The sequence below is a fragment of the Salarias fasciatus genome, chromosome 8 (assembly GCF_902148845.1).
Source record: "Salarias fasciatus chromosome 8, fSalaFa1.1, whole genome shotgun sequence".
In the NCBI taxonomy this organism is placed as follows: Eukaryota; Metazoa; Chordata; class Actinopteri; order Blenniiformes; family Blenniidae; genus Salarias; species Salarias fasciatus.
The window spans coordinates 11,280,888-11,302,482 of record NC_043752.1 but is presented as its reverse complement, the minus strand read 5'-3'; the positions used below and the strand labels follow the sequence as shown (position 1 = coordinate 11,302,482).

At 45.3% G+C, this 21,595-nt stretch overlaps 1 protein-coding gene across 5 annotated transcripts in view; it reads left to right on the top strand.

Annotated features, from left to right (window-relative positions):
• Nucleotides 1-21,595, top strand: part of ptprea (protein tyrosine phosphatase receptor type Ea) — a 45,934-nt gene that overhangs the window by 6,416 nt on the left and 17,923 nt on the right. For all 5 annotated transcript variants that reach the window (XM_030097831.1, XM_030097828.1, XM_030097830.1 and 2 more), the window contains exon 2: nt 15,529-15,737. The gene's annotated coding sequence lies outside the window, so the exon portion shown is untranslated. The remainder of the gene's footprint in view (nt 1-15,528; nt 15,738-21,595) is intronic.

The window sequence follows — 21,595 nt, the reverse complement described above, 5'->3', positions numbered from 1 at the left end:
GAAGATTGGATTGATTTAAAAACGCAAGGAAACGCTCACACGCTGACTTTGTCTCGCCGACCTTCAGATCTGAAAATCTAATCCGTGAACCATTTTGACTTTGCAGCAGGGCGTCGTGTACGAGGACAAAAATAAAAGGGTTTAAATGAAGTGGCTACATCTCGCAGCTGCATGTGCATGATCTGCTTTTGTGGTGTGCAGCGTTTCTCATGCTAATGAGTCAAACTGCGCGGTGCTGTATGCGGCTGATCATCGCAGCATTTGGTCATTCAATATGTTTTCTCGCTGGGAAAACACACTGTTGACAATAACACTTGTCTAAATACTGCCAAAGCCTTGTTGTGCTCAGCCGGAGCCGCGGCCAGATCCACACCATTTGCCTACAATGATGAGACGTTGATTTATCATAATTAGAGTCTGTTTTGAAGCCTGCCGAGATACAAGAGTAAAAAGAGTCATCGAGGAGGCTGTTTGTAGCCGATTCCTATTGAACACACTCTGAAAATCACAGAAAGGAAAGAAAACAGATTAAAGAAAAATTATACAACTGTTTCCAATGTCTTTCTCGATGATATGTTGGGTTTTCTCTGGATTCGAGTTGTGAAAACGACTCCCAGAGTGGATAAATCTGAAAAATCCCTCTCAGCATCTCGGTCTTTATGGGTGAAAACACTGAAACGATGACGCGAGGCCCACATCTCTTAACCCGGATACGGTAGCCCTGCCAACCAAAACAACAATGGTGGACTTGTGGTTTGTTTTCCTGCCAGTGAAGCCCCTGAGCTGTTTTGGCTCTACTGTTTTGTCCATGTTTGTGCTTCCTGTCCTCTCTGTTTTGAATGCGTTCCTATGGGGCTGTTGCAGCGTTTTCTGTGGTTTGGTGCAGACAGATGCATGTACCGTAGTCTTCACCTGGGAAGGGTCTGCTAGTGGTGAAAGCGAGTGCCGATCTCTGTGTTTCTGAGTTATGATGGACTGGTGAATCAGACTGAATAAAGTAGCATGAAGATGGATGAAGAAAACCTAAAGAAACCTGTTTGAAGTACTGGCTGACAGATTGAGTTTCTCGAGGCTTCAGAGAAGCCATAAAGGATGTAAACAATGTGGCGGCGATGCAGTCTGGGAAAGTTACAGCCTCTTTTATTTCTCCACACGACGTTGAGGTATGGCATGTGTTGCATATGGTGATAACACTCCGGCAACATGCGCTATCGGCCTCCTCTGATATCCGCCCACGCTGTCTTGGCCTCCTGGATTCACTGCGCCTCGTGCCGTTGTGATAGTTGTGTGTCAGATAACGAAGAGCGGCGAGCGTCATCGAGAAAACCCCTGAGTGCCTTTTTCTCCGCCGCTCCTGCAGAGCCGAGGCAGGGAGGAGAGGGAGGTTAGAGATCAGGGTAATCATAATAATGATGTGTCCCAGGGCTGGATTTCACAGTGTGGCTCTTTGTGGGTCGGGCCGAGTCGGTGGGTGGCTCCTCACACAAGCGCCTATTTTACCGTCGCTGAAGTGTGGATTGTTTGAAACTTCTTCCTCTCCACTTGCTCTCACTCTCTCTGCATCTGGAGCCTGAACTCAAAGCAAACAGGCCTGATAGGGTTCATATTTTCACTGTAGCTCTGCCATATGGCATGCTTTAGCGCAATGACTAATTTGTTATCCTGTGAGAAATGTAATGCATTCCGTTGAAAATATACTGGATGACCCAATTTATACGTCTGTGTTGTTTTTACATTTAAATCCCACTCCTGACTGCGATGGTGGTACGTGTCTTCATAGTTTAAAAACCCCTTGCCTTTACATAGGAGAGTAGGAGATTGTTATTTTATGTTGATAGCAATCGGTGCAGAGCTTTTGTAATAAGTTTCAGCAGTTCGTTTGCTATTTTCTGTGCGTATGGGTACTTTGCCATGTGGGACATGTTCATGCTTTTATCAGAAAGGCTGGGCAGTGGAGTGTGACACATGGCTGACATTACAGGCTGAAACAGATATTCTGTTTGCTGTGGAGGGAGAGAGAGAGAGAGAGAGAGAGGGGCTCAGCAAGGAGACAGGAAAGGATTTGATCATCAGATCTGTTCTCCCCGGAGAGGGAAAACGCCTTGCGCTCTCAACACACTAAGGCACTCCCTCATTTGCAGTCTTTTATGCCCGCCTGAGATGAACTAGTGTGTGATGGAAAAGATAATAGATACTAGTACAGCTTGACTTTTTTCTTGAATGTACTGCGAAGCTGGGATTTTTTGGCTGTCCTTTCTTTGATTTGAGGCAAATGTTGGGTCTGCTGTGTCCTCGGCAGCATTTAAAACCAGATCTGACACGTGGACGCCGTGCTCCGAGCCTTCAGCGATTCCAATCCGGCTTGGCTGGCGTACAGCAGGAGATAAATAAAAGGCCCGGTCCTGCTACCAATTCATTACTGTACTATCACATTCAGCAGCTGGGCCACAGCAGGGGACTAGTTAGCCGCTTAGTTAGCCAGGGAGATGCCTTCAGCCTCGTGGCAAAAAGTCATTAGTGCAGACTAGTTGGAGTCCATTTTCATTACGTTCAGCTTGAGCGGCGCGCGGTTTCGAATGTGCAGCTGCTCCAGCGAGTCTCTGGTCCTCCTGAAACCAGCCTCAACTACCACGTCTCTGCTTGATCGTGTTCATCAGCGGCGGCCGGGTGTTTCTGTCCGTGGATGTCGTTCTCCGTGCGCTCCAGAAGAATGCGGCAGAGGTGATGCAGACGCTTGTTTTCATAGCTTCCCCACCCCTGCTGTTACTATCATATCAGTCTGATATAAAATCCAGCGTGCTCCAGGCCACACATAACACCCTGCATTCCTGCGCCTGTAATTGGTTATTGTCAAAATATGCATGGGGGTTGGGTGTGAGCCGGGAAGGGAAAGTGCAGGGAGAGGGGAAAAAATAGGGGGTGGAGGAGGTATGTTTCAGTTCAGACGACAACCACAAGCTCAACTGGGTGAGATGCTCGGTGCCAAAAACCAACCCCCCCGTGATGAAGAGGAATTTTTAACACATCTTTCATTTGCATGCGTCCAATTAGGTTCTCTTCAGATCCTGCTGGGGTGACGGTGGCGGGGGACGCCACGCAGCCGCTGGGCTCTTTTCTCTTAAAATACAGCGCTTGCCACCAGCAGCATGGAGAGACTTGGGATATCAACCAATCTGCTGTCATTTGTTTTTGGTGGAGAGTCCACAGCGGTGCAGAGCAGAGGAAAAGCTTCTCAGGCTCTCTCACTAAGTTTCTCCTCGCCAAGAAACAGACAAGCAGTAGTTCAAGTAATTTAACATGAAGTAGAACATTTTCTGGTAAATGCAAGGAGTTTTTTTTTAATTTCTTTGGTTGCTTTCATGCTTTGTTTGGTGCAGATATCTGGAGCAGATGAAATATGTGCTTGTGAGGATTATTAAATGAGGTGTTCCTGATGTTGTTGTGGAGCAGAACAGCCTGTTTTCATTTTGCACATCTTACCAGAGTTTCAGTGCTTTTGATTATTGCGTTCTGACTTAATTGTGATTATATATTTTCTTTGATTCTTTATTTGCTGAGATCCACATGGGTACAAGAAAAATGTTACCGTTTAAAACCCAAATTGAAAGTCGGATTATAAACTCTGTAAATTTGAGTTATTATTAACAGTCATCAACGACATCCTTCAAGATGCCAGAGGTCAAAAATTTAAAATGTCTTCAAAGTACACAAATGTCTCCTGTGAGACAGAAATTATCCACGTTTACTGTAACCACTAAAGTCAGTAGTTATGTCACGTGAATGAATCGACCAGGAAGAGGGATAGCCAGAGGAAACCCACACACACAGGGAGAACATGGAGCCCAGACTCAAACCAGATCTGTTCTGGTTCCAGCATTAACAATGAGTTTCTCTTTGTACAAGACTAACTCCCTGATTTGAGACGGGAGTAAACAAAAGGGAGGTCTCTAATAACGAGCAGCGATTCCACTCAATAAGGAGGTGATGAGATTGTTGGCTTTGAACTGACAGCAGTGGGAGCGTCTGTGTCCCTGCCGTTTGCATCTGCGTTGTCAGTAAAGACTCTTCTAATTAGGCTCGTCGGAGCAAAACCATTTCAACCAGAGTTATCCAGTTTGCATTTTTCACAATTCATTCCTTTTAATGTGTCTGGAATTTAATAGGCGGCGTCTCGCAGTTTCGCTTTCCTGAAGCGATCGTTGTACAATGAAGAATAATAGTCTGTGCTTGTTTATTTGCTGGAGCCATCAGCGTCTGTCAGAATGAAGGATGTTATTGTTGATTTCGTAAAACTACAGCTACGTCTGGGTGCGTTTACCCGCCGAGTGATTGCAGAGGAGCGTTTTTTGTTTTTGTTTTTTTTTTTTTTTCCCCCTCCCGTGATAGGAGCGTCAGGAAAAGCTGCGCGGCTTCGAACGGCCTTGCAGCGGCTCTCTCAGTCACATCAGCTGATTGGCAGCTACTCTGATGTCATTTGTTTTTGTGGGGCAAGGACAGGTCACACTGGCTGATCTGTGCTCCCTCTCTCTCTCTCGCTCTCTCTTTCCTTCTGTCTGTTTCTCTCTCTGGTTGGGTTTTTCTCACCTCCCCTCCATCCCCCCAGGCTTCACATTTCCCTGCCTCTTGAAATAACAGCACGTTATATTTTGATTGAAAGCCAGTTGAATGACAACTCATTTATTTAATCTCGTCAGATTAAACCAAGATTCCCTCTTCTTTCCTGTCCTTCAGTGCAGTTTAGTGCTGGGTTCAATTTTGCAGCAAAGTGAGCAGCTCTTTCGTCAATCTGCCAGTCTGGCCCGCTTCGGCGCATAAAACTGGTTCAGTTTCAGAGATCTCAGTGTAAATCTGAGACTTTTTTGTGAGCGGGTGATAAATTATGCATGTAAAGCACGACGCCTATACAGACTGCGGATGTCTAGACTGCTGAGTGCCATTGTTGTTGTTAAATAGTCCCACAAAGATGATTTCTGTTAAATAGTTAAACAAATGTAATATAGAAGAATGTTAAAGGAGAAATACGAGAGTCTGTCGCTAGATTAACCCTTTCATGACAGATAACCGTGCTAAAAGGCTAATTGGAGTTATTCATGTCATAATCGGGCGAATCCAGTGTGATTGCGGGGGATTCGCAGGATCTTGGGTTTCTCTGTGTGCTGCCAGGGCTGCTGCTTGTCTAATCATTCCTGACCCTATTAGAAATCAGTCCTCCTTTGTTACTGTGCGGTGCTGTCAGTTCTCGGGAAACAAAAAGTGCCATTGTCGGGCATTGCCGTGGCTGGGGTAGCAGTAATCTGCCACTATAGCGCAGCCTCAGGATTGCTATAATCCAGATTCGGTATTAATGACAGTCTAATCCGCACATTTTTGACCCTCTGGAGAAGCTGACATGGCATCTCTGTTGTTATTTGCTTGTGTAATGTCAGGGATTTAAAAATTGAAGGGGGCTGTTTTCAGCTTATGTCATGAGGGATGCAATATCCTGTTCAGATTTTGTGTGCGTGTGCTGCGCAGCCAAGACGCTGCACTTGCTGATACCAGCGGCCGCAGCCCGATCATGTGGCTGGATTTGCCTGATATCCATGGTGTCGCTCTAAATTCAAGCAGCTTTACGGACAGCAAATGAGAATTGTTTCTGTCTATTTGGTTTCCATTCATTCCCGAAAATATCCCTTTCCTGGGAGCCTCTCCTTTTACAAATGCTGTAATTGCACGCTGAAGGACCGTGGGGTGTGTTTGCTCATCCATGCACGGCGTGCAGCGAGGGCAAATAACTTAAATGGCAAGATGGTGATCCTCCGCACAGCGTGCGCTCAGAAGGAGCTCCTTTAGTCTCTGTTCATCACAAAGGGATGCAGCGATAGAAGAGAAGATGTGTGAAATCCATCACACAGCTGCGAGCTTGGCACAGTGATCAGAAACCCCCCCCCCCCCCCCAATCAAACCCCTCCTACACTTTCTTATCTCCTATTCTCAGAGCTGTGCACGTGGGCCTTTTGTTTACAGCTCTTGACACTGATCCACACCAGTAATCCCTGTGACAGGTAGCATGACAGGCCTTCACCCCAGCAGCCCCTTAATGAAGCCAAGACTAACACCAGCGTCGACACCGCGGCCAGCCGCTGGGATGTTTTCAGAAATCTTCCATAAAGACGTTTTTCCACAGTAAATCACAAAAAAAAAAAAAAAAAAGCCTAGAAGAAAACACAGACACCAGGAACGTTTGGAGATTTCCATGCACAGTCATAAAATTTGCAACTGCCCTGCAAAAGTAATCCACACTCAGGTTGAATTGTTCCACCGTTAGTGTGTGTATTAGTGTGTGTGTGTGTGTGTGGCTTTATTTCTGGGTACTGCAATTTCCTCCCACAGTCCAAAAGCATCCGTCTGAAGTGTCGCTGAATCTCCCGTCGGCATGAATGTAAACCCTGGCGTGTTTGAATACCGTGCTGTGATAAGGAAGTCGGGGAGATTCCCGGCGTTCGGTGTGAGCGAGCGAAGGTTAATAAAATAACCGAGGCCCTGTTGACTAGTGAAAATGAAGAACTTCCTTTGTGTTTCGGCTGTTTGTTTACGCAACAGCGACCTGAGGAGTCGCTGAAAGCCGAACGTTTTGAAAATGGCTTGTGCAACATTTTCGAAACTCATGTCAAAACTACCTTCATGTGTGAAAGTACACCAACAACAGTGGATCGGATTAAAAGTGTGATATAAATGAAGCCACATGTCTAACAATAGACTGTAAAAACAAAAAAATCGACTCAAACAAATAATAAATCAGCTGATGGAAATATATCTGGCCTGTCAGTGTCGCCGGTGCTCATTTTATCAGTTTCGTCTGCACAATTTATCACCGCGATCTCACAGCGAGGCCTTTAAAAATGTAACATTATCTTGAATCAGCAGTCCTGGGTTGCATGAGGAGGAAATCAATGGCGTCGCAGTTGGAGTGTGACTTGCCATCCATCAGTCCTCCGGCTTGCCGCGGCTGCTTCTGCAGACGATTCGCTGAATGGCCAATTTCCTGTTACCTGTTAAAGATGGGGTAACGCCGCACTGCCTCAGCCCCTCTGGGTCACTGCAACACAGGTGGGGAATTACACTGGAAGAGCACGTCGCTGTTTCGGCATCAGTAATTCAAACTGCATCTTTGATTGTTTATAAAAATATCAAAATGTGATCCGTTTGCCCTTCAAGCTGCAGCCACGAGCTTCCAGTATGTTTCACATTACATGATCGTACTGCGGTGTATTTACAGAGTATTTACATGGGGACTTCCTGGAAGGCAGGGCAGGGTGGGGGATGCATGTTTCCCTCTGTCTGATGACTAGATTGCAGTATTTACTCGTGCACGCAGCCGTCCCCTCTGATCAGCTGAAGCAATGCCTTTGAAGAAAAAAAACACAAAGCGGCTGGAGGACTTTTACTTCAGGCGTGGTTTGTCACTGCTGCTCTGAACAGTGGATGTTAGCCTGTAAATCATCCTTTTCCTGTTGATTTAGGTTCAGAGGGCGTTCTTCCTATGAGCTTTCACTTCCGGTCCCAAGCAGACTTTATGTAATGCAGTTGTTGGGGTGTCCAGCTGTCCAGGCACGGAGAATTAACTCAACAGTCCTATTGTATGGAGTCTAAAAGTTACTTTTTTGTTAATCTAATTAAACAGACTGTATTTCATTGTACATTTGTACTATAGTACAAACAACAAACAGCTTGAAGTACTGTAATATGCGCTCATTTTGCATGCACAGTGCATATTTTACAGCACGGCTTTACGTATCTTCAAGTTCACCGCGTCAGACATTGATATCGATTGAGAGAAGCAAAAGCAAATGACAATAAGATGTCAAGTGTTTCTGTTATGATGATACGTGGGACACACACACACAAACACACATGCTTCCATCTTTACTCATCAGTTAACCTCAGATGCATATCTCTGGACTGTGGGAGGAAACCAGAGAGCTGATAGAAAACCCACATTTGAAAGGAGAGCCCATGCAGAACAGCTGCTAAACGGAGACTCGAACCGGACGACAGTGATAACCACCATTATTCCATATCACTTTTTTTTTTTTTTCCATAATAAGCCACCAATTCTGTATTTTTGAATAAAACTTTATCGCAGGATGAGTCATTTTGGAAAAGTAGTACTTGGTTTCCGGATGTGAGACTCACCCTCATGTGCATGCTCTCAGCTCACAAATGGGCCGTTTTCTTGTTGCCACCGTGTTTCCTAATCTGGCTTAACGCGCCTCTCCGCTGAGCCAGCGCCGAGCGGAGGATGACATGTGTGTTAGCGGAGCCGGGGTTGTCACACTTGACAGGGAGACTTTCAGCTCCAATTATGGCTCTTTTCCCCCCCGTCTCCTGTATCCTTTTGTGTTTCTCTGACTGAATCACCCCCTCCACACCCCCCCCCCCCGTCTCTCTTTCTAGTTCTCACAGTCCAGCTAATTTTATACCCGCACGTTCGCCTGTAAAACACAGCTCACACACAGGATGTGACCTCAGCCGTTCCTCTTCCTGCCTGTGGACGGCCGGTCCTCTGAGTCAGCTCCATACAGTGACAGAGATGTTGCACTGACAGAGGTAGGGAGGGAGAGGGAGATCTAGATTTGCATAAGAGGAAAAGTTGCGCAGAAATGTTCAATATGTCACACTCCGCGGTGAGAACGAGCTCCCGCGCTTCGCACCCGTGCCTTCCGCCCGTACGTGTTAATTATCCACTGAGCAGGCCGATTCCTCGCCCCTTCCAGTGTGGGTAAACACACCCGTTCCTGAAAAGAGCATTGTGAGCTCACGGCGAGACCGGCGCTCACTTTTCTCACCGCGGTTCCCGCTCTGGCAGTTTGTCTTGTGGAGGGAGTGGAGGCGTTCGTGACTTTTTCCCTCCGATGTGAGAAACCTCTCCGGTCCCAGACAGACGAGGCGCGTTGCCTTGGGCAGGAGCTGGATATGCGCACAGATCGCTGGAGAAATCCACAGGGCTTCTTTCCCCTTTTGTGTGGGCGTACATGTTTTACATGCCCATTAATGTCAGTCTGTGTGTGTGTGTGTGTGTGTGTCGCCGTGTCTTTGTGCACTTATTAGAAGACGGTTTGTAGCCGCCTGTGTGAGGGAAATGTGTTTGTTTCGCCCTCCGTTGTCCTGGAATAGCACAATTTCTCAGTCATGAATATTTACCACGCGGGGAACTCTCGGCTGGGGACTTGTTTAATCCTAACCCTGCTCTGTCTGAACTGCTCCCAGGCGCCGGCGAGAGAGAAAGCTTTTGGGAAAGGATGTGAGAGCAGGAAGCAAAGAGAGACGCCACCACCGAGGGGGCGTGTATCTGATCGCTGAACGTTGTGTGTTTTTCATGCTGCACCTATAATGAATCGCGGCCTCCTTCGGGTCGTAGGTCATCTCTGCGTCTCTGGACTCAGAATTCAATCGACAGTCATTTCACACAGATCCTTCTTCAAATTGCAGTTAAACCACATCATTTAATGCACACAGTGAAGTGTGTAGGTGGCTTGAATAACTTAAAGATGTGGAGTCCCACACATTCTAAACATTACTTTGCTCCTTTTTCTTTTGAGAGGAAACATAATAAGTGGAAAGTATCTTTATACAGAGACAGCTCAGTTTGACAACTGATGTGTTTATAAGCAAAAAGCTGCTTTGCTGAATAATTACCAAACATGTTCACAGTAACAATCATGTCATTTGGGGCTTGAAGAATCCAACAATCTGAAATTTATCACAGCAAATGGGTCAGTATTCAATTCATACCAAGATATTTTGACACTAAAACAAGGCAATGCGTCATGATTTTTAGGAGACATATGAAAAGTAACAATCCAGACTCGAACCTGGTGTTTCTTATAAGGGGAGAGAACCATCCACTACACCGCTGTCTGACTTCCTCACCTTTGAGACCAGCTGTTTGGAAGTTGTGGAGCAACTGAAACCAACAACATGACAGTTTGTGAAGTAAATTACAAAGTGTAGAAAGTGCTAAGATCATTAACACCGTCCCAGGCAGCACATGGCGGAAAGCTTCTCCATTATTTAAAGCTGTTAAAAATAGAAATACCAGCAAGAAAAGTGCATCTGTACAAATCTTTACAACCTTTTTCCTCATCACGGTTGTTAAGATGTCTTCAGTGGTGCAGTGATTTCCTGTCAGTGGCGTCAGTCAGTATCGATAATCTTACGTCTGATCAGAATGATTCAATGTTGCAAAATAAGTCATAGCTTTGTTGTCATTGTTATGTTGTTTTTTCAGTATAAATATTGGAAAAGACGGATGTTTTCATACGCTGTACATTCATACTGCACTGTGCCTAGGGATGGGTACCGAATTTCGGTAATTTTTTGGTACCGACCGAATTCCCGCTGAAGTACCGAGTATCGATTCACGGGAAATCCGTCGGTACCACATTTCGGTACCTGAACGCACCTTTTTTTTTTTTTTTTTTTTGACCCTGAACGCACCTTGACATTATACATCGGCAAGAGCGGAGGACGCGGTTGCGTGGGTCCAAAATCTTAGGAGTGTTTTGACTCGCAGACCGGGAGCAAATATATAATATACCGGGAGAGCGGACACGCACACGGGCCGTGAGAGCAGGCGGGGGTGGGGGGGGGGGCGTTCGGGAAACCTCCCGATGGCCACCCCGCCCCTGTTCGGAGTTGTTCGCGGGAGGGACAAGCCGCTTCTGTTTCTGCGATGGTCGCTCCCGCTGCATGTCACTTCCTAAACAATGCTCTGCGCATGCGCGGCTCGAAACAAGAGCGCGCATCGAGGCGGCGACTCGACATGATATGTCATCACGCAAAAGCGGTCCCACGTGGCGTTTGATTGGCATTATGACTGCCCAATCACGAGTTGGAACCATACAATTCTGATCCTCCAGTATAGGCTCTATGCACAACTCAGCCACTTCCTGAACTTCAGGAGGCTCCTTGTTTCCTGTCTTTCATGATAGGATGAGCTGATTAATGCAGGTGTGTCTGAAGCTGTTCCAGAGGTCAGACACACCTGCATTAATCAGCTCGTCCTATCATGAAAGACAGGAAACAAGGAGCCTCCTGAAGTTGTGCATAGAGTCCATACCTTTGAGTGTTTGTTTACTGTAGAGGTGCCTGGTGCTGCTAATGTGAAACATTTCATACAGCTATTCATTTTGAGTCTATTTTTATTGTGTTATTTATTATTGTTATTTATTTAAATTTTTTACTTTATCCCCACACACATTTTTCTCAAGTTCTATGTTGGAGTTATTTCAGTTGATGTTATTGAAGCATAAATGTTGAAAATTCCGAAGTTTTGACTATTTTTTTAAATATACAAAATAACTTTAATTACCAAATGCATATTCCCCCCCCCCCCCCCCCCCCCAAAAAAAAAAAAAAAAAAAAAGTATCGAAAACAGGTACCGAAAAATATTGGTATCGATTCGCAGGTACCGAGTATCGGTATCGTATCGATTCAGATGTGAAAGGTACCCATCCCTAACTGTGCCAGGTTTCACTTCTTTATTTCAACTTCACACCACATCTGGTAGAAAAAGACTTGAAGTCAACAAACTGTTTCTCTTCTGATACGCTGCTGATGGGAAAATACACATTTTAAAAGAGTAGAGCGCACGTCGCCTCAGAATAATTGACAGCATTATGCTGTATTGCATGTTTCACTGATATCATGCAGCTCTCGCTCATACATACATTTCCGAAGCAGCTGGGAGTCATTCGACCTTAAGCAGCTATTTTTCACTCATGTTCATGATGCACTCTGACTTTTTTTTTTTTTTTTTTTTTTTTTCAGCTCAGAAGTTTCTTCCATTAATCTCTTGGTTATTGATCTGAGAGAGCCACGGGCGAGTATTAAATCAGGGTTCTCGTTGAGCTGCCCACTGCATAAATAACACTATTGATGTAATCTGTCGCGCACACAGTCTGTAAACGATCTAGTCCTGCCCGGGCTCTGGAGGATGTTTCCAGACACTTGATTATAACACACATTTTGAAATTTGGCGGATTGGAGGTGCTGGTATATGATATTATCACACTGACATCCTGCTTGCTCTGGCGACGGGCCACTCGGCGGTGCACGGCGGCCCCGCATGCCAAGATGCATGGGCGAGTTCAGTGGAGAGGTGGACAAGCGAGGGAGTCTCCGCTTAACAAGATTACACTTTTTTTTTTTTTTCTGGCTGTCTGTCCTTTCTCTCTGGAACATTAAACCCACGATGTGCAGGTTGCTCATCAGAGACACAGCTCTATTCACATGTGATCGCAGAAGCGGAACGTATACACACACACACACACACACACACACTCGCATTCGTTTCCTGCAATGCCATTTATTATCATTTCAGCAGCTGAAGTTTTCATCTTGGGTCTGATTTTGTCTTTTTTCCTCTGTGGCTGTAAACACCATTAATCACAATATGTCTTGAATCTTCTCGTGGTTTTGCGTTTCTCCGACGCCAACTTGGTAAAGTAGAAAGTGGAGAGTTGTTCTTCTGCTCTGATTGAAGTTTTATTCTGAACTAATATTCCAACTTCTTAGTGCTGTGCATTTAATTAGTTTTCGTTTCGCAGCATTCATTAAATATTTATATAAAACGGTCTCTTTTCCTTTCAAATGTCTCTAAAATCTGATCTGTATGTATCAATTCTTCTGGAGTCTGTCGCCTTGAAACAGAACCTGTTTAAAACTTTGAAGGTCATCCACTGAAAGACAAGAAAATGAAGTAATGAAATGAATTTCAACCTATTGAAGGGGTTTTCTACTGTTTTTTCATGGTAATAATTTTAAAGAATAATCTCAAATATCTAAGTTAATGTAAAAAAAAAAACACAAACCTTTGAAAGATCAGGCTCTCAATCACATGCACTGTATTATTGCACAATATTATTACCAGTGCATCCGCTGACATCGAGTGAGAGATGGCGGTGGCGGGTCGGAGCAGACGTCTGTGAGCGCCGCTGTGCCAGACCGACGCTGGGACCCGATAGTGACTCAGTGGGTGAAGTAACATCTCATCTGTCCCCTCTGATCAGTGTGTTGCTCTCCGAGCTTATCTGGAAATGGATTTGTGTCGGGGCACACAGAGATGTCGGTGTGACGCTGTAATCTGATTGACCACGACCCCGAAGATGTGAACGGGTAAAAGACGGGCAAGTGTGTGTACGCCCGCGTGTAGGTGACCATATTAGGTCTTCCACGTATCATAAAATTTGCTTTTGTTTTTCAGTTAGTTGCAGCTTCTGAAGGAATGCCAAGGTGATACGCTGGTGCGAACAACGCCCATGTTTATTACAGACACTGCGGTGACCGCGTGACTTTGAGGAAGTGATACTCTGATCGCTTCGGACGGCCACGATGAGCTGCGGCCTTGTTTACCACACACTGCTGGCTCTGCTCTAAATGGCACCGTTCAGGCAGAAGGAAATGCCTAACTAGAACTTGTAAATGAATTAAAATGAAGCATTGAGGCGACGCTAAGTGTTGTAATAAACTGAAGTGGCCGTGTTGATGTTTTCTTGAAAAGAACATAAGGATAACAGAATAAGCTATTTTCTTTTGATGTGACTGAACATAATACATGTGTTTGACCTTATTTTTTGCACTTCACAGTTACCGTTTCCTTCTTTTTCAGTGATCAGCAGGTAATTAATTATTTCATATTGCACAGATGATTTCTAAGCTGCACTCAGCAGCTCTGGTTTGTTGCGCTCTTTCTCTCTGATGTTGTTGCGCCGCATCTGATTGCATTACAGGAAGGTTCTTCTATTATTCAGGAGTTTGGTTGATCTGACTCAACACTGTCAGACCCTTGTATTATTTATTTATGACCTTTGAGATGATCTGTGATTGTAAACACCCCTGTGCAGTGCTTTCAAGGAATTTAGGCTCAAATCTGAAACCATTTCATGCAATATTGACAAAGTCTTGATGACTGATTCGGTCCGTCATTTAGATGCCTCGCTGCCTGAGTCTGGCTTCATTAGCCGCAATTTGCATAATTTCCCTCTCGTGTAAATCCTCATACACAGCATCTTATTTACCGGGACGTCACAGAGCAAATGTTGACAGCCTGTTTCTCACGGAGCTCCGGCGGTAAAGCAGAGGAGGGATGCGGGAGACGTGTCCATTAGTTTACCGTTTCAGGCTAGAAAATGAGAGAAAGCACAGCGAAAGAGAGGCAGGGAGACCACCCCCCCCCGCCCCCCACCCCCGCCACCCCCCACCACCAGCCAGCTCCCTCCACACCTTCCCGGAGCTCGGTTAGACCAGAGTCACCATGGCAACCGGCCGGCATGCTCCCCATCGCTGTCAAATGAAAACCTTCTATCTCCAAAAATGAAGTTGCAAAGCGAAAAAAAAATGAAGACTTTCAGTTTGTTGTTTTGATTTTTTTCTGATTTATTGTCAAAATTTGAAAGACTCCATGAATTATGGGAAAAAATATTTAAATATCTCTTGATATTGGGCAAATATTTCTCCTATTGATCATTTTTTATGTATTGTCACATAAAATTCATAGTAAAAACATAAAGTCAAGTGATCACTGAGTCTTCCTGCATTGAAAAATGCATCTGCAGCTTTGTTGTCTCCTCTACACAACTTTGAATAATGTCCTCAAACTGGTGGTTTCAGGTTTCAATCAGATCTAATTTGGCGGAATTACCGGTAATTAAAATGCAGAAATCACTCAGACATTGTCTCATAATAATCAGAAAAGTTTGAACCCTGGAGCTGAAGAAGAACTTGTGATTTATGAGCATTTTGCACGAAGAAACAAATGTCCCAGATTATTTTGCTGCTCAGCGTTTCCAGGTATATAAATCCTGCTCGTTGTCCCCGTTTTCGTTTCCACCATCTCTCCTCCCCCATATCCTCATGTTTGGTTGTTCCGTCACTGAACTGAAACCTCGGCGGATGCTCCAGACGCACCGACCGACTGCAATGATACTTTTTTTCCCCCACATATTCGGGTTTTAAACACTCCAGCTTCCTTTTTAACAACGCTCTAAACCTGACAGATTTATAAATCTGGGAAATCTCTCTTTTTCTTGCTCGCCAACGATTCTAGCCTGAATACCAAGTGATGCGCACGACGAGTGAGTCTGTGCTTGATTAGAAAAGCTCATTTGCATTGTAGACACTCGGCAGAGTGTTCAACCCTCAGATGCACTGGGTGAACTTGTGAAAGTCTCCTTCAGCTTGGCTGCGTTCTGTGGAGCCGCCCGTGGGAGCTTTTTTTTTTTTTTTTTGACTTGGTGCCATCTCCTTTACTCCTGAGAAAAAGTGTTCATACTTTCTTTTGAATTCTCCTTAAAGCTAAATAGCATCACTATGCATGAAGGGCATCTCATAGATGGCGTTCTCGCCGTTTCACAATGCTCCAGGGTCTCGTTACTTAACAGCCACCTCCTGAGGGTGAGGTTGTCTTGCTTCGTACCGTTTCTGCCGCACACCTTCTCGTCGCGATGTTAATTTGTTTCTCATCTTCTCGGTCCCTCTCTCTTCAGATCTTCAAACTGGCTGCAGCTTGATAAACTACTGGAGGGTGAGCTGAATCCGGGAGTCGTGTCTCCTCTCTGCCCTGCCTCACGGTCCAACACCTCCAGCCTCTGTTTGGAGACGGCGACGACGATGTGACCGTCGGACTCGGCCACAGCCATGTGACCTGCTATTATGGATCTGAGAATCAGCATACATTGAATCAACCCTCATCCAGGTAAGAAGCCAAACTGTTTTATATGATACGCTTCATTTGCTGTGTTTTTCTCTTTAAGTAAATACTGAGGTTCGTGTGTGTGTAGTTAAACTGTTTCTACTTGTGTCAAATTTAATTATTATCATTTTTTTTTTCCAGTTAATGCAAGCCGCTCTCAATGACTAACAGGAATTCCATGAAGTTGATTTAATTTCTGAAGTTTTCATAATTGCACAAACCTCTCAATGCCATGTCTTTTCCTGTGTTTAAATGTTTCACTCGCTGCTTTCGAGTGTTTCGGTCCCTGGCAGGCTGTTGAATGGCATGTGGAGGTGTGTGACCGTGATAAAATAAGGACAAAAGGAACATGCAGCAGAGAAGAAAACAAAATCCATAGTCAAACATGGAAGGAAAGAGGGGAAGAAAAAAAAGAGACCATCTGTGTGTGTGTTAGAATGTGTGGCGCAGTCTGTCCAGCTGTGTGTGTGTGTGTGTGTGTGTGGTTTCATGTGTATGTATCTTATCCAGGGCGTTTGTCTGGAGTGTGTGAGTGTGTCTTGGGCTCCCGTTTCCCCTCTGGAGCAGAGTGGTACAGGAAGACTGGCTGGTTGGCTGGCTGCACAGGAAAGGAAACAGTCTCTATCAAGCAGCAGATGGAGGACAACTTGTGCTTACACTGCAGAAACACACACGCACACACACACACACACACACACACACACAGTCCTGCACGCTCATCAAACTATGCGCAAATACAGTAGCTTTTATTGGGAGTGTGACCCAGAATGGTGCAATGCAAATGTCAGCTGTGAGAATCCAAAGCTCTAGAAGAGAGAGGACACTCTGGGCCTTCAAATGAACTTTTACATTTTTTATTTATTTTATTTTTTTCTGCAATGACACTTTTTCCGGCTTCAAGGTTGTTCTGCACTCCCAACTTTTGTGAGAGCTTTTCTTCCTGCGTTGTGTTTCGGTGTTACGTAGTGCTGCAGTCTCCTGTTGCACTTTGACCTTCAAATCTTCCATTCACTCCTGGGAAAAAAAAAAAAAAGGCCTGGATAAAAAAAGAAGTAGCGAAAAAGGCTTATTTTTATTTGCATAACATTGTAAGAATAAAAAAATGTGGCCTGAAAGTGACTTTCTGGCAGTGTTTAACCTCAGTTTACTGATGTGGTTTGGTTTTCCTCTTCATGTCACATCTATGTTCGATCCGTTATGCCTGCTCCTGTGTGCATTCATAGTTCCCGATTCCCTGCCTGCCTCTGTAAAGAGTTATTAATGAAAGGAAAAGGCCTACCCCGCCGCCACAGCCCGCCCCACAAAGCTCAAGTCAGACGGGCTGGAAGTTGCACTTCCTTCATCCAAGAGGGAAGTGAGCACTACAAGAGGCCTGTGACTACGGCTGCTCATTCGCTCTTGGTGTGTGTGTGTCTGTGTGTGTGTGTGTGTGCGCGCGTCTTTCCCATTGGTTTAACAAGCCTACTTAGGAAGGAGGACAATGAGGCTCACTATGGCCACCAAGGCTCCATTAAATGACTCATATTCCTATAGAATTCAGGCGGAGACTGAACAACGGAGTTACACAATCTTAATCAACAAAGTGCTGCTCAGATTGTGCTCCGCCAGAGGCGTGATCCTGCCAAAGAGGATTGTGAAAAATGTGTTAAGTCGAGGTGAGCATTTGGGTTTGAGCGGCGTAATACCTGTTCCTCCTGTGAGGAAGGTCGCCCTTGAGAAAATCTGCGTTTTCTGCACCAGAGAGGCAGCGTCAAGTATCTTTTGCTTTTGGAATTTGCAAAACCATAGCCGCTGAACGCTGCAGAAACTGTGGTGCAATAGGCGTAACCAACGTTGGCCTGAAGAGAAACAGTGTGGCAGTGAAGAGTTCAGGTCTTTCAGCCAGATGCGTCAAGTCAGTTGTTGCATTTTTGGATGCAATGATAAGGAAAACAAGATAAAATATGAGCCTTAGCTACATTTCAGTCTATTATGCAGGAATTGCATCATTAAATATGCACGACAGAGTTATAATGGCCTTAGTTTTCTTTGGCAAAACGTGTTTGTCACTTTTGCAAAACTATCTAATTAAACAGAGACTTTTCATATTTAGATGTTGTTGTTTTTAGGTTATTGTGGTTGCTAGTCTGGTCATCTCAAGATCAGACTGCGCTGTTTGTAGTCTGCGAGCCAAAAAAAGCTTGACACCCCCGTCGGAGGAGAAACACACCGATGCCACAGAAAGAAATGCTTTTTGCAGTACCTGTTGTCTCTGGACTTCAGAGTGAAGCAGAGGGGCTGTTATTCCTGATGATGAATAACAGCCCCTGAAGTAAAGGGTTTTTTTTTTTTTTTTTTATATATTTTTGCTATGGCAACTGGAACTGTGTAGCAGTAAAACCCGGCTTCCCCGTGCAGACAGTCTGGGGACATGTTATGAACCAGAAGACACAGTCATCATATCCCTGTTTAAAGACTCTTTAAAGTGAAAGGTTTTATAGTCTGTCTGCGCCGAGCAGACATGCCTGTTACAATCTCTGCAGAGCAGCAGAGGCGGCTTCTCGCCCTCGCTGCATGGGTCGTTCACTCATCCCTCCTGGCCTCTCATCTCCTCTCCTCCTCCTCCTCCACCTCCTCCTCTCTTTTCCTTCCACAGAATCAAGTGGCTTTTTGTTCTCCTGCAGCAGCGCTTATCACTCGTTTCTCCACCGCTGCCCGCCCGCTCGCCCTCCTTCCTCCTCCTCATCCTTCTCTCTGGTAATGAAAGGATATTTTTGGGGGGTGGATAGATCGCGTCTGTCCTGAGCAGATCCCCAAGGAGCGCGGTTATCTGTCTCCGCTGTGCATGAAAATGGAGGTTCTGTGGAAGACCCTCCCACCCCCACTTCACTGGAGGGTGTCCTTCAGTTCCCCACCAGAAGAAAAGCTTTGTGGACTCTCATCACTGCAGCCTCTGACACTGCAATTCGTTTGGAATCACTTGATTGAAGTGGTGAAGGTTCGTCCTGCAGGATTTCTCAATTGAGTGTCATTTCTCTGCCGGATAACGCGACATAAATATGAGCCGTGCACCATCTGGAGAGACTGTCTAGTGGGCTGTAATGCGCTCTAAAATCACACTTGCAGATAATAACTGAGTCAGCTGTTATGATTGAACTTTTAACTTTATTTTAACGTTGTCCCTGAAACACTAAAGCAAAATTATGGTCTGTTAAAGAGGCACTATACCCATCAAGGGACATCTGTATCATTGATCACATTACAGTTGTTAGCCAAATGTAAGTGCTATAGTTTAATTAAATTAAAAAAAGGCCTGATTTCTTGTATAAAGTCAATGTGGGCGGCGATTCAGAGGAATTAGGAAGTAAGAATACTTCCAACAAACTCCAGATTAAATATTACATGCCAATAGCTTGAGAAAAGAATTGTGGAGGAATTAAAGGCAGATATTTGCAAAACAGTTCTCGCAGGTTTTCCCAACAACATATAAAATGAACAGGTCGACCTTAGTACCGCTATGTTTTCCCAGTTCTAAATGTTTATCACGTTTTGCCTCTGGTCAGACTTTACAGCAGCATGATGCTAAAACAACAAATTCTCCCCATTCAGCCTCAGACCTTCAACAATAACTCTACAAGTGGTCACTTGATGAACAGGGAATTTAACATTTTGACCCTCTTTTGTAAAACTAAGTGATCGACTTCATCATTTCTGCTCCTGTCTGCATATCTCTCTGCATTGTTCCCGTCCTCTCGATACGCCTTTTATACTAACACCCGTTCAGAGCAGAGTGGCGGTGATCACTGTTAACACGGGCGCTAATGAGAAGTGTCACAAAGCTGGTTTCACCGTTTTCTGCCCAGCTGCAATGCATTAACGCGGACTATCGACGGCTCGGATTCCAGGCAGTAATTGCTCTGCCTCCGAATAATTGAAAGCGGGGCGGAGGTAAATCCCAGAGGCGTCGGGGTGAAAGAAAGATGGATGCTGCGGTGTTCGTCGCTGTCAGGTTGCGAGGCGTAAGGCGCTGGGAGGACATGATGAGGCCCTCACGGGGAGATTGTCCTCTGCCTGCGCGTTTGGGTGACAGACCGCCGGCGAAATCGTTTCTGGCACGGTGGCCCTCACGCCGCCGTGTGTGTGTGCGCCCCACGGATCCTTGTTGTTTACTCTTCTGTGGGCAGGTTGTGAAAACTCCTCCATATAATGTGTTTATGCACACGTGTGAATCTGCGGATCAGGAATAATTAAAGCGGCTCCCGACTCCTAGCCGGGGCTGAGGGTGGCTGTGTTTGACACACACAAACGCGCCGACTTAATGAGACTCCAGAAAGTTGACTGAGTGGGACCTGTGATGTGGTGTTTGCGAGTGCAGACATCAGACTGGAGTAAATATTTACTACCAATTACGCTCTTGGTTTTCATCACCGGAGTGTGACTGTAGCCTCCAAGCGCAATAAACGCAGACGGCGCGAAGCGAGAGCTGCTCTCAAATGTTACAGTTATGGCTGGAATGCTTTAAGAGGATTACAAGCAATCGCTTCTGATCTCCTACTTTGTTAGTTTTTTTTTAACCAATATGCAGCAAATAAAAGACGGCGGTACTTTGGGAGTCAGACGAAGAAGCTGCCAGATCTCAATCAACAGCATGTTTTCACCTCAACCTGGCAACCAAACACGATATTTCCCCCCCCCTCTGGCGTGAGCCAACAGAGCCTTCCTTGTGTTTCTGTGCAGTGAATGCGTCTCTCCTGCGCCGGTGTAAGCCGGTGTCGTAAAGTGCACGAGCACGTCTGAATGTTGCGCCGCTCCGGGCTCAGATCTCCACGGGAGATGTTACTTTTGTTGCAACAGAGGTGGAAGGCTGACGCTGCGGACCGAAGGCAGCGGGTCCCCAAGGTCATTACCACTGCCACAGCGTCTGGGCGCCCTGGGAAGGAGGCAGGAATTGATTAATGACGACGCTGGGAGCGCAGGAGGGGGGAGGACCCACATAGGGAAGTGAGCTGTGCTGCAGAGGTGGAGTTGTTACTGTAAAACAGGCTATAGATAGTGTTGACGTGAGATACTGCAGAGTGCGACATAACGCTCAACCGCTGATGTTAATTATAGTCATCTTCAATCATCGACAAGCTTTCAGAGCAATTTGCTATCGATCTTGTTAATTTCGCTCATGTTTATTACATAAACCGATCAAAGTTTGTATATTTATACATTGAAAATTCACTCAAAGTGGAGTCATGTGCAGTGCAGGTGTGTTAATGTCTCCTTTCCACCATTTTACCAAACGTCAGAGTCCCGATTCAGAAAGAGCAACACTCAGTGGTGTTTCCAAGTAGGCTACGTTGCGTGGAGACAGTCACACATCTGTGTGAACAGATGGACATCCCAGCACCGCTTCTGCAGTCGAGGCTCTGAATGTAGTGCACTGTCCTTTAAATAGCTAACCCGGCCCAGGTCTGCACACTGCAGCTCCCCAAAGTCTGACAGCACAGAGACTCAGCGAGGTGGTGTGAGGCTGACCTCAAATACAAGGTTGAACTTCCTGAACCCAATCTCTGGTCCAAACACAGAGATTCTAAAAAAAAAAAAAAGAAAAAAAAAAGACTTTTTCTGGTGCTTTCTTCTGAGATGGCTGCACAGTAGATTTCTTTCATAAATGACCGGAACTGCTCTCATAGAAATCCTGATTTTTATTATTTAAACTAATGCAATCTCCATTGGAAACTGCATATGTAATTCTCATAATCCAACCCAAGCTGCACAGTAGGATGTTCTCCAGGTGCTGGAGTTCCTTATAATGTGTGCGTCCGACTGGAGGCTTTAAATTTCTTGAATAACTTGAATAAAGCGATACGGAAGGTGTTTTAACATATTGCACA